The sequence below is a fragment of the Ailuropoda melanoleuca genome, chromosome 7 (assembly GCF_002007445.2).
Source record: "Ailuropoda melanoleuca isolate Jingjing chromosome 7, ASM200744v2, whole genome shotgun sequence".
Classification (NCBI taxonomy): domain Eukaryota; kingdom Metazoa; phylum Chordata; class Mammalia; order Carnivora; family Ursidae; genus Ailuropoda; species Ailuropoda melanoleuca.
Window position 1 is genome coordinate 122,475,015 of NC_048224.1, and position 9,910 is coordinate 122,484,924.

Here is a 9,910-nt window from a genome sequence, read left to right on the forward strand (position 1 = left end):
CTGCTGTTGATCATTTTGAAGTTTGGTTTAGGTTTCCACCTCCTGTTGTCCTCGTTTTGGGGGGATTGTTCTGTAAAGAATCATGTTTGTGGAAAAAGTCATATTTGTATTAAAGAAGTATTTTCTTCTGTATGGTTTTCAGAATGATTTTCTTTTGTGCCTAGAGGAGAACGAAAAGCACTTATTCCTCCAACAGGAAGCCTGGAGAAATACCCAGCTCTGCTGTGTGGTCACGTGCTGCTTCCTGTTACATTCCAGGAATTGCTCTTGAGTGTAAACAATCATCTTCCAGGGGACAGTCCATGGCTGCATCTGCCTTGGGTATCACTCGAAACTTGCAGAGCATGTGAAATATCTGGCCGTCGCTGTTAAATTAATTCTGGTAGAGCAGAAACTCTCCATTTGTGGAATGCATCACACTTGTGTCAAGTTCATTCTGGTAAGCACAACTTTTAGGCAAGCAAAATGCATTATTGATTAGATTCTATGCATCTTTTGCCCCTAATAAAGCATTCTTTGATTGTTTTACCATATTGAAAAGCGTGTTTGAAAAGGAAATTTCTACAAATCTCTTTTTAAGCTTTCCAGCATTTGCCAGCAATGACCATAATAAATGAAAACCTGCCTATAAAAATACCCTCAGCATCATAAGAATATAAGAATATTTAATTTGAGATATTCAAAAATTGGACACAACCTTCAGAATAATGTATATTATGTCAGTCATGATTTAGGAGTTTACTGCACAAAGACATAGAAATCTGTATTCAATGACTAGATAAAAGTGTAGGTAAGACATGAGGAGTTTATTCCAAAGATGATTAAAGCTGTAAACTCTTGTTCAATATAGGCGCTACTAGCTGTGTGTGGCTATGTCAGTATGAATGCAAATTAATCAAAATGAAATAAAATTAATATTTCAATTCCTCAGTCTCACCAGTCACATTTCAGATGCTCAATAGCCATGTCTGGAGAGTGGCTATCACAGTACACAGCATAGATATAGAACAGTTCTATCATCACAGAAAGTTCTATTGGACCAAGAGGGTATACAAAATATAATACATAAAGAAAAATTAAAGGAACTAGGATTATTGCTCTTAGAAAAAAAGGAATGAGTGACTAACAACATATGACGAAGTTTTATGCCGTTTCTCTACATTTAAAAAAAAACAGTTGAGTGACACATCTGATTTTTTAAACTACATTGATTAGAAGTTTTAACTATCATTGTATAGTACAGAGGGGCAAAACTAGATTTTATGGAACCTCAAGCTTATATAATTTGGGGGGAAACTTTTAAGGGAAAGAATAATAAAGTTAGTCATTTGAGAACATTTTTACAGAATGATTTAAAAAATCACAACAAATTACAAATTTTAAAAAACTGACAAATACCACAAACCAAAAATACAAGAAGCAGCATTTTTGTCGACTTTCTAACACTCTTCTATTGCCTACATCTTGCCTCTTCATATGACAATCTTCCGATATCATTTTATAGGAAAGAATAGAAAGACAATTCATTTTATCTTCAAGCATGGTCAGTTAAAATTTGTTTTTTTATTATTGAAGTTAGGATGCACAAAAACATGTGACTTCATATGGACATGTACCTTTTTTTTAAATATTTACAGATTTGTGTCCTACAAACATATTCTGATAAATTCTCCAACAAAGAGGAAAAATATATGTGATGCATTAATAATTTTATATGCTACATTTTCAAGTATTCCTCATAGAGGAGAATTTCTGCTTTGACTAGGTGTCGATGAGAACCATTCCTTGCTTATAATTTACAAATCTGAAAAACTGAAGAATTTGCCAGCTTCAAGCTCCACACACTTCAACCTTTATTTGTCTCCCCTTCCCACATAGGTCCAAGAACAAGTCCCATAGGAAGAACTCATATAATTTTACAATGCTTGGCCCTAAATCTTCATTTCGTGACACCAGGTAAGTCACCAGTAGGCAGTAAATAGGAATATTCCTGGAAACGATTCCTACCGGGGGCTAACTAGCAACAACTAAACTACATATAGAAGTGACTATGAGCCATAGAAAAGTATGTTCCACTACACCCAAACTAAATGTATCCAACACTCAGCTTCCCTTCATCTGGAACCCAAAAATGCTCGTGGTGAGTCTACTGCCAGCACCAAGGGAAAGCATGGCAGACTGTACACACGAGTACAAAATGATAGCAATTTAACTGAGTGCAATTAAAATAACTTACTTTTGCAAATTTTATGAAAATATATGACCATGTGACACAATGCTAGGACCCCTCCCAGGGCTTTGAAAGGATCTATGCAAATGAGGAGCTATGAAACTAGATTCCATTAGTTTCTGGGTAAATCCATTTCTGACAAAGGATGCATTCTTCACTGACACACTGAGTAATAAAGGTTGAAATATAAGGATTCTGACACAGTTATGGAATGTTGACATTATGGCTTAATCGATACAGACTCACAACTTCACTATTCAAGAAGCTGTTTATTCCTTTTTAGTTCTTTTGCCTTTGTTTAAAATACACTGCCACAAGATAAGTGGTAGCTTCTAAAATCTTCATGATCTAATAGCCATATTTCTGTAACATAAGTTAACTGAGAGAGGATCAAAGTGATATATGTTTATGTTAAATAATTCTTTATAATATCAGAGAAATACAGCCATTACCGAGTGAAGTCTATTTTAAAGAAGTAAATGTTAAAAGAAACTAAAGGTAACACTGGCCATCCATTGTACTTATCCTCAATTATTATTGATGCTTTACTGAATCCTTGTTCAAGCCTTTGCTAAGAAGAGAACAGTTTTTTCTCTCTCTCTTGTCAGGTTACATACAGAACTCTAGTGTTATGTGACTACAAAACATTTGGGGTTTTTTCCTTTCTAAAAAGAAATAACCAATGTTTCTCATTTCCTTTTTTCCCCCCAGTCTCACATAATGCAAGCAAAACTCTTGGAGAATGATGGGTGGATATCAAAGAACAGCATCTCATCAGCACTCCCCTCCTTCCAGCCTTCCTGCATGAGGAAGGAAGAGAGACCATAGATCATAAGCCCCCAGCAACCATGGACCCCCCCAATCGAGTTTTCTCTCCTACAACTGCTCTTCTATACTTTCATTATATAGACTATATCACTCTAAACTTCTTCCTTCCTCCACCCTAAAATCACCAAATCAATAACCTAGCCCCATTCATTTGTTTCTGGGGCAACACAGTGGAACAGACACATCTGCTCATTGATAAACTCACCTAGTGAAGAAGCATATACAGTAGCCCCCTCTTATTGGTGGGGGATACATTTCAAGACACTGAGTGGATACGTGAAACCATGGATAGTACTAAACCCTATATATACTATTTTTCCTATAAAAACAATGTTAAGTTTAATTTCTAAATTAAGCACAATAAGAGATTAACCACAAAAATAATAAAATAGAACAATTATAATAATATACTATAAGAAAAGTTATGTGAATGTGATCCCTTTCCCTCTCAAAATATCTTATTGCACTGTACTCACCCTTCTTCTTGTGATGAGGTGAGATGATAAAATGCCTACATGATGAGATGAAGTGAGTGACATAGGCACTGTGATGTAGTATTAGGCTACTACTGACCCCTGATACTGTGTCAGAAGGAGGATCATATGCTTCCAGATCATGGTTGATTGTGGGTAACTGAAACTGCGGAGAGTGAGACTACAGATGGTGGCACGGGGGTGGAGGGGACTACTGTAGCTTAAAATGTTAGGCTTATATTAGAACAGAACTTTAAACAGATGCATTTGATCAGAGCACATCAAGTTTCCTAAAAAGTGACATACAGTGGTTTCTCCATAATTAGAAAAAGATTACTAGCTAAGACTGAACTTCTACAAAGCATAATTTATAAAGATGGTTTTAAAATCAACAAATATTTCCTCTGTAACCATAAGTATTGCACATCAAGTCTGCAAAAGTAACTAGACCCTTCTCCTATAGAAGATTGCAGGCTAGTTGAACAAAAGGATGTCAAAGTTCTTTTAGGTAATTAAAATAGAATTAAGCTGACAACAACAAAAGTCAGGAAAATTCACCAGAAAAGTTATACAGATTTAGAATCTTTTACAGATTTAGAATAATGATCCAAAGGAGTTTGAGTTACAGTTGTCGTGGATGGTATGAAATGAACAAAAGTAAAGAGGCAGAAAAGCATAAAATGTTTGGGGGAGAAAGGGTGGATCCACTTTGTTTCTGGTCCAAAGTGACCAGGGGAAATATCAGAAGAAAAATATAAATATTAAGGACAATAATATAGATGTGGGGCTCAAATTCAAGTCAAATATTTTATTCTACAGATAATGCAACTCCAATTGGAAAAAAAACTTTATAGATTAATTAAGCAATGGGTAGCAATATTTTAATGGAAGTAATCTGGCCATGTTATCAATATCATACCAAATATAGAGGGAAGATCAGAAGCAGAGAAATTTTTTCTATTATTAGAATCCCATATGTTGAAGCATTCTTGAGTTCTGAGAAGAATTTATTTGGTCATGAGGAAATATTTTTCACTTATTAAATTATATGAAATAGCATTTTATATAAGAATTTTATGCCTGTGTACATGGAGGAAGTTGATCTAAGTTTTTCTTGATAGTGGAATCCTAATCATTTTATCAGTTACATAATTTATTGAGTGATTCTTATGTGTCTAGGACTATGTCAGTTGTTTTCCTTCCATTTGTATGTCATTTCATGCTTATAGTAAGCCTTTTTTATTTTACAGGAGGTGAAATTTAAGCCTACCAGTGGCTAGTTGACCAAAGCTACACAAGTAGTAGTGGCAGAGCAAGAATTGGAACTCAGTCTGGCTCATTTAGAAGCTGGCACTCCCACCACTATATTATGCTGTTTTATATAATAAGATTTGTTACAGAATAAATCAAGAATTTTATGATCTATTTATTCTAGAACTAATTCCATATAATGAAAAATATCAGTTTCTTTAAATGGTATAGAAATCCCCTGCAGAACCCAATGTGGCTAGCTATGTTTGCATGGTACACAGTATTTGGATATGAACCTTCACATTAATTAATTCAAATGTATCCACAGAGTACCTATTATATTCTAGACACCAAGTGCCAGAGCTAACGAAGTGATATGACCACATTCCTCCTCTTAACAGCTCACATTCTGATGGGAAAATAAGATTGTAAACAAGTACATTAAAATATCTGGAATGAAAAATATACTGGAGTTACTCAACAGTAGAACAGGCAGAAAAGAGAATCAGCAAACCTGAATGGAGCCCCATTGAGATTATCCAGTCTGAGGAACAGAAAGTAAAAAGAATTTTAAAAATGAACACAGCCTCAGATGAATGATGGACACCATCAAGCATATCAGCATATGCATAATGGAAGCCCCAGAAGGAGAAAAGAGACATAAATGGGCAGAAAGAATATTTGAAAAATGATGGCTGAAAATATTCCAAATTTGAAAAACACTAATTTACGAATATAAGAATCTCAATAAACTCAAAGTAGGATAAACTCAGATCCACACCTAGACACACCAGGATCAAACTGTCAAAAGAAAAAGAGAGGATCCTAAAATAGCAACAGAGTAGGAACGCATCATGTACAAGGTTGGCTTATTAAGATTAACAGCTGAGGGGCACCTGTGTGGCTTGATTTCTACTCAGGTCATGATCTCCAGGTTGTGGGACTGAGCCCCCCTGTGGGCTCCATGCTGGGCATGGAGACTGCTTGGGATTCTCTCTCTGCCTCTCCCCTCTCCTAAAAATAATAAATAAATAAATAAATAAATAAATAAATAAATAAATAAATAAATAAATAAATGATTAACAGCAGGGTGTCTGGTTGACTCGGTTGGTTGGTTAAGTGCCTTTGGCTCTCAGGGTCCTGGGATTGAGCACCACGTTGGGCTCCCTGCTCATTGGTGAGTCTGCTTTCCCTCTCCCTCTGCCCCCCCCCCCGCTCATGCTCTCTCTCTCTCTTTCAAATAAATAAATAAATAAACGATCTTTAAAAAAAAAAAAAGATTAACAGCTGCTTTCTCCTCATAGATCACGAAGCCACAAAGGTAATGTGTTGAATGAAGAGACCGTCAAATGAGAATTTTATATCTAGCAAAACAAATCTTCAAAAGCCAAAGGAGAAATTAAGGCATTTCCAGATAAGCAAAACCTAAAATTATTTGTTGCTAGCAAACTATCCCTACAAGAAAAATTAGAGTCCTAAAACAAAAGGACATAAGACTAACTCTAATCCACATGAAGATATATCCCAGGTTATATATATCCCAGGTGGGATATAACACAGTAATGCAAGGTTTTTCATCATATGAAAATAAATCAATGTAATACATGTATTTCTAGGATTAAGGACAAGTGCCGTACAATCATCTCCATAGATACAGTGAAAGCATTTGACAAAATTTAACATCCTTTCATGATAAAAACACTAACCAACCAGGATTGGAAGAGAATATCCTTAATCTGATATATGCTTTCTACAAGAAACCCACAGTTAACATCATACTTTATGGTGAAAGACTGAAAGCTTTCTCACTAAAATGAGGACAAATATCTTGTCAAATGGTTTTTCTGCATCAATTGAGAGGATCATATGTTTCTTGTTTTTTCTTTTATTGATGTACTCTATCACATTGATTGATTTGCAAATGTTGAACCACCCTTGCATCCCAGGAATAAATCCCACCTGTTTGTGATGGATAATCCTTTTAATGTACTGTTGGATCATATTGGCTAGGATCTTGTTGAGTATTTTGGCATACATGTTCATCAGGGATATTGGTCTGTAATTATCCTTTTTGATGGGGTCTTTGCCCGGTTTTGGGATCAGGGTAATGCTGGCCTCATAGAATGAGTTTGGAAGTTTTCCTTCTATTTATATTTTTTGAAACAGCTTCAGTAGAATAGGTATGATTTCTTCTTTAAATGTTTGGTAGAATTCCCCTTGGGAAGGCATCTGGGCCTGGACTCTTGTTTTTTAGGAGGTTTTTGATTACTCCTTCAATTTTGTTACTGGTTATTGGTCTATTCAGATTGTCTATTTCTTCCTGTTTCAGTCTTAGTAGTTTATAAGTTTCCAGGAAGGCATCCATTTCTTCCAGACTGCTTAATTTGTTGGCATATAGTTGCTGGTAATAATTTCTAATAATTGTTTCTATTTTCTTAATGTTAGTTGTGAGCTCTTCCTTCTCATTCATGACTTTATTGATTTGGGTCCTTTCCCTTTTCTTTTGAATAAGTCTGGCCAGAGGTTTATTGATCTTATTCTTTCAAAGAACCAGCTTCTAGTTTTGTTGATCTGTTCTACTGTTTTTCTGGTTTCTATTTCATTGATTTCTGCTTTAATCCTTATTATTCCTCTTCTCATGCTTGGTTTAGACTTTATTTGCTGTTCTTTCTCCAGCTTCTTTAGGTGTAAGGTTGGCTTGTGCATTTGGGATTCCTCTAATTTTTTGAGAGAGGCTTGGATGGCTAGGTATTTCCCCCTTAGGACCACCTTTGCAGTACCCCATAGGTTTTCGACCAATGTGTTCTCATTCTCATTAGTTTCCATGAATTGTTTAAGTTCTTCTTTAATTTCCTGGTTGACCCAATCATTCTTTAGCAGGGTACTCTTTAACTTCCATGTTTAAATTACTTCCAAATTCCCTCTTGTGATTGAGTTCCAGTTTCAAAGCATTGAGGTCTTAAAATATGCAGGGAATAATCTCAATCTTTGATATATGTTGAGACCTGATTTATGACCCAGTATGTGGTCTATTCTGGAGAAAGTTCCATGTGCACTTGAGAAGAATGAGTATCCTATTGTTTTAGGATGGAATGTTCTGTGTATATATATACGAAGTCCATCTGGTCCAATGTGTCATTCAAAGCTCTTGTTTGTGGCTCTTCTGCTTAGATGATCTGTCCATTGCCATGAGTGCAGTGTTGAGGTCTCTTGCTATTAATGTATTATTATCAATATGTTTCTTTATTTTGGTTATTGGTTTATATAATTGGCTGCTCCCATGTTGGGAGCATAGATATTTACAATTGTTAGATCTTCTTGTTGGATAGACCCTTTAAGTATAATACAGTATCCCTCTAAATCTCTTACGGTCTTTGATTTAAAATCTAATTTGTCTGAAATGAGGATTGCTACCCCAGCTTTCTTTCGTGGTCCATTAGCATGGTAAATTGTTCTCCATCCCCTCACTTTCAATCTAGGTGTTTTTGGGTTCAAAATCAGTCTCTCGTAGACAGCATATGGATTTCCAGGGGAATGTTGAAAAAGAAAACCAAAGCTGGGGGCATCAGGATGCCTGATTTGAGCTATATTACAAAGCTGTGATCATCAAGACAACATGATCTGCACAAAAACAGACGCATAGATCAATGGAGCAGAATAGGGACCCCAGAAATGGACCCTCAACTCTATGGTCAACTAATCTTCGACAAATCAGGAAAAAACATTCAATGGAAAAAAGACACTCTCTTCAACAAATGGTGCTGGGAAAATTGGACAGCCACATGCAGAAGAATGAAACTGGACCATTCTCTTACACAATACACAAAGATAAACTCAAAATGGATGAAAGACCTCAGTGTGAGACAGGAATCCATCAATATCCTATAGGAGAACACAGGCAATAACCTCTTCAACATCGGCCACAACAACTTCTTTCAACTCACATCTCCAAAGGCAAGGGAAACAAAAGCAAAAATGAACTTTTGGGACTTCATCAAGATAAAAAGCTTCTGCACCACAAAGGAAACAGTCAACAAAACCAAGAGGCAACCCACGGAATGGGAGAAGATATTTGCAAATGACATTACAGATAAAGGGCTGATATCTGAGATCTATAAAAAACTTCCCAAAGTCAATACCCAAAAAACAAATAATCCAGTCAAGAAATGGGCAAAAGACATGAACAGACACTTCTCCAAAGAAGATATTCAGATGGCTAACAGACACATGAAAAAATGTTCAACATCCCTAGCCATCAGGGAAATACAAATCAAAACCATAATGAGATACCACCTTACACCATTTAGAATGGCAAAAATTAACAAAGCAGGAAACAACAAATGTTGGCAAGGATGTGGAGAAACAGGAACTCTCTTACACTGTTGGTGGGAATGCAAGCTGGTACAGCCACTTTGGAAAACAGTATGAAGGTTCCTCAAGACGTTAAAAATAGAGCTACCCTGTGACCCAGCAATTGTACTGCTGGGTATTTACCCCAAAGATACAGATGTAATGAAAAAAGGGGCACATGCACCCCAATGTTCATAGCAGCAATGTCCACAATAGCTAAACTGTGGAAGGAGCTGAGATGCCCTTCAACAGATGAATGGAGAAAGAAGATGTGGTTCATATATACAATGGAATATTACTCAGCCATCAGAAAGAATGAACACCCACCGTTTGCATTGACATGGATGGAACTGGAGGGGATTATGCTAAGTGAAATAAGTCAAGCAGAGAAAGACAATTATCATATGGTTTCACTCATATGTGGAACATAAGGAATAGCACAGAGAACCACAGGGAAAGGAGGGAAAACTGAAGGGGAAATCAGAGGGGGAGACAAACCATGAGAGACTCTGGACTTCGGGAAACAAACTGAAGGATACAGAAGGAAGGGGGATAGGGGGATGGGGTAGCCAGGTGATGGGTATTAGGAGTGCACATGTTGTGATGAGCACTGAGTGTTATACACAACTAATTAATCTTTGGACACTACATCAAAAACTAATGATGTACTATATGTTGGCTAAAGTAAAAGAAAGAATAGAATAGAGTACAATAGAATAATAAAATAAAATTAGGACAAGTATGTCTGCATTTGCCACTTCTATTCAGTATGGTACAG

General features: G+C 36.2%; 1 long non-coding RNA gene across 1 annotated transcript; it reads left to right on the forward strand.

Moving 5' to 3' along the window:
* Positions 1 to 269: 269 nt before the first annotated feature.
* On the forward strand, positions 270 to 3,156 carry LOC117802998. The gene is made up of 3 exons (XR_004626529.1): positions 270 to 439; positions 1,879 to 1,956; positions 2,942 to 3,156. It is a non-coding gene; the product is annotated as an uncharacterized LOC117802998 (long non-coding RNA).
* Positions 3,157 to 9,910: the final 6,754 nt, after the last annotated feature.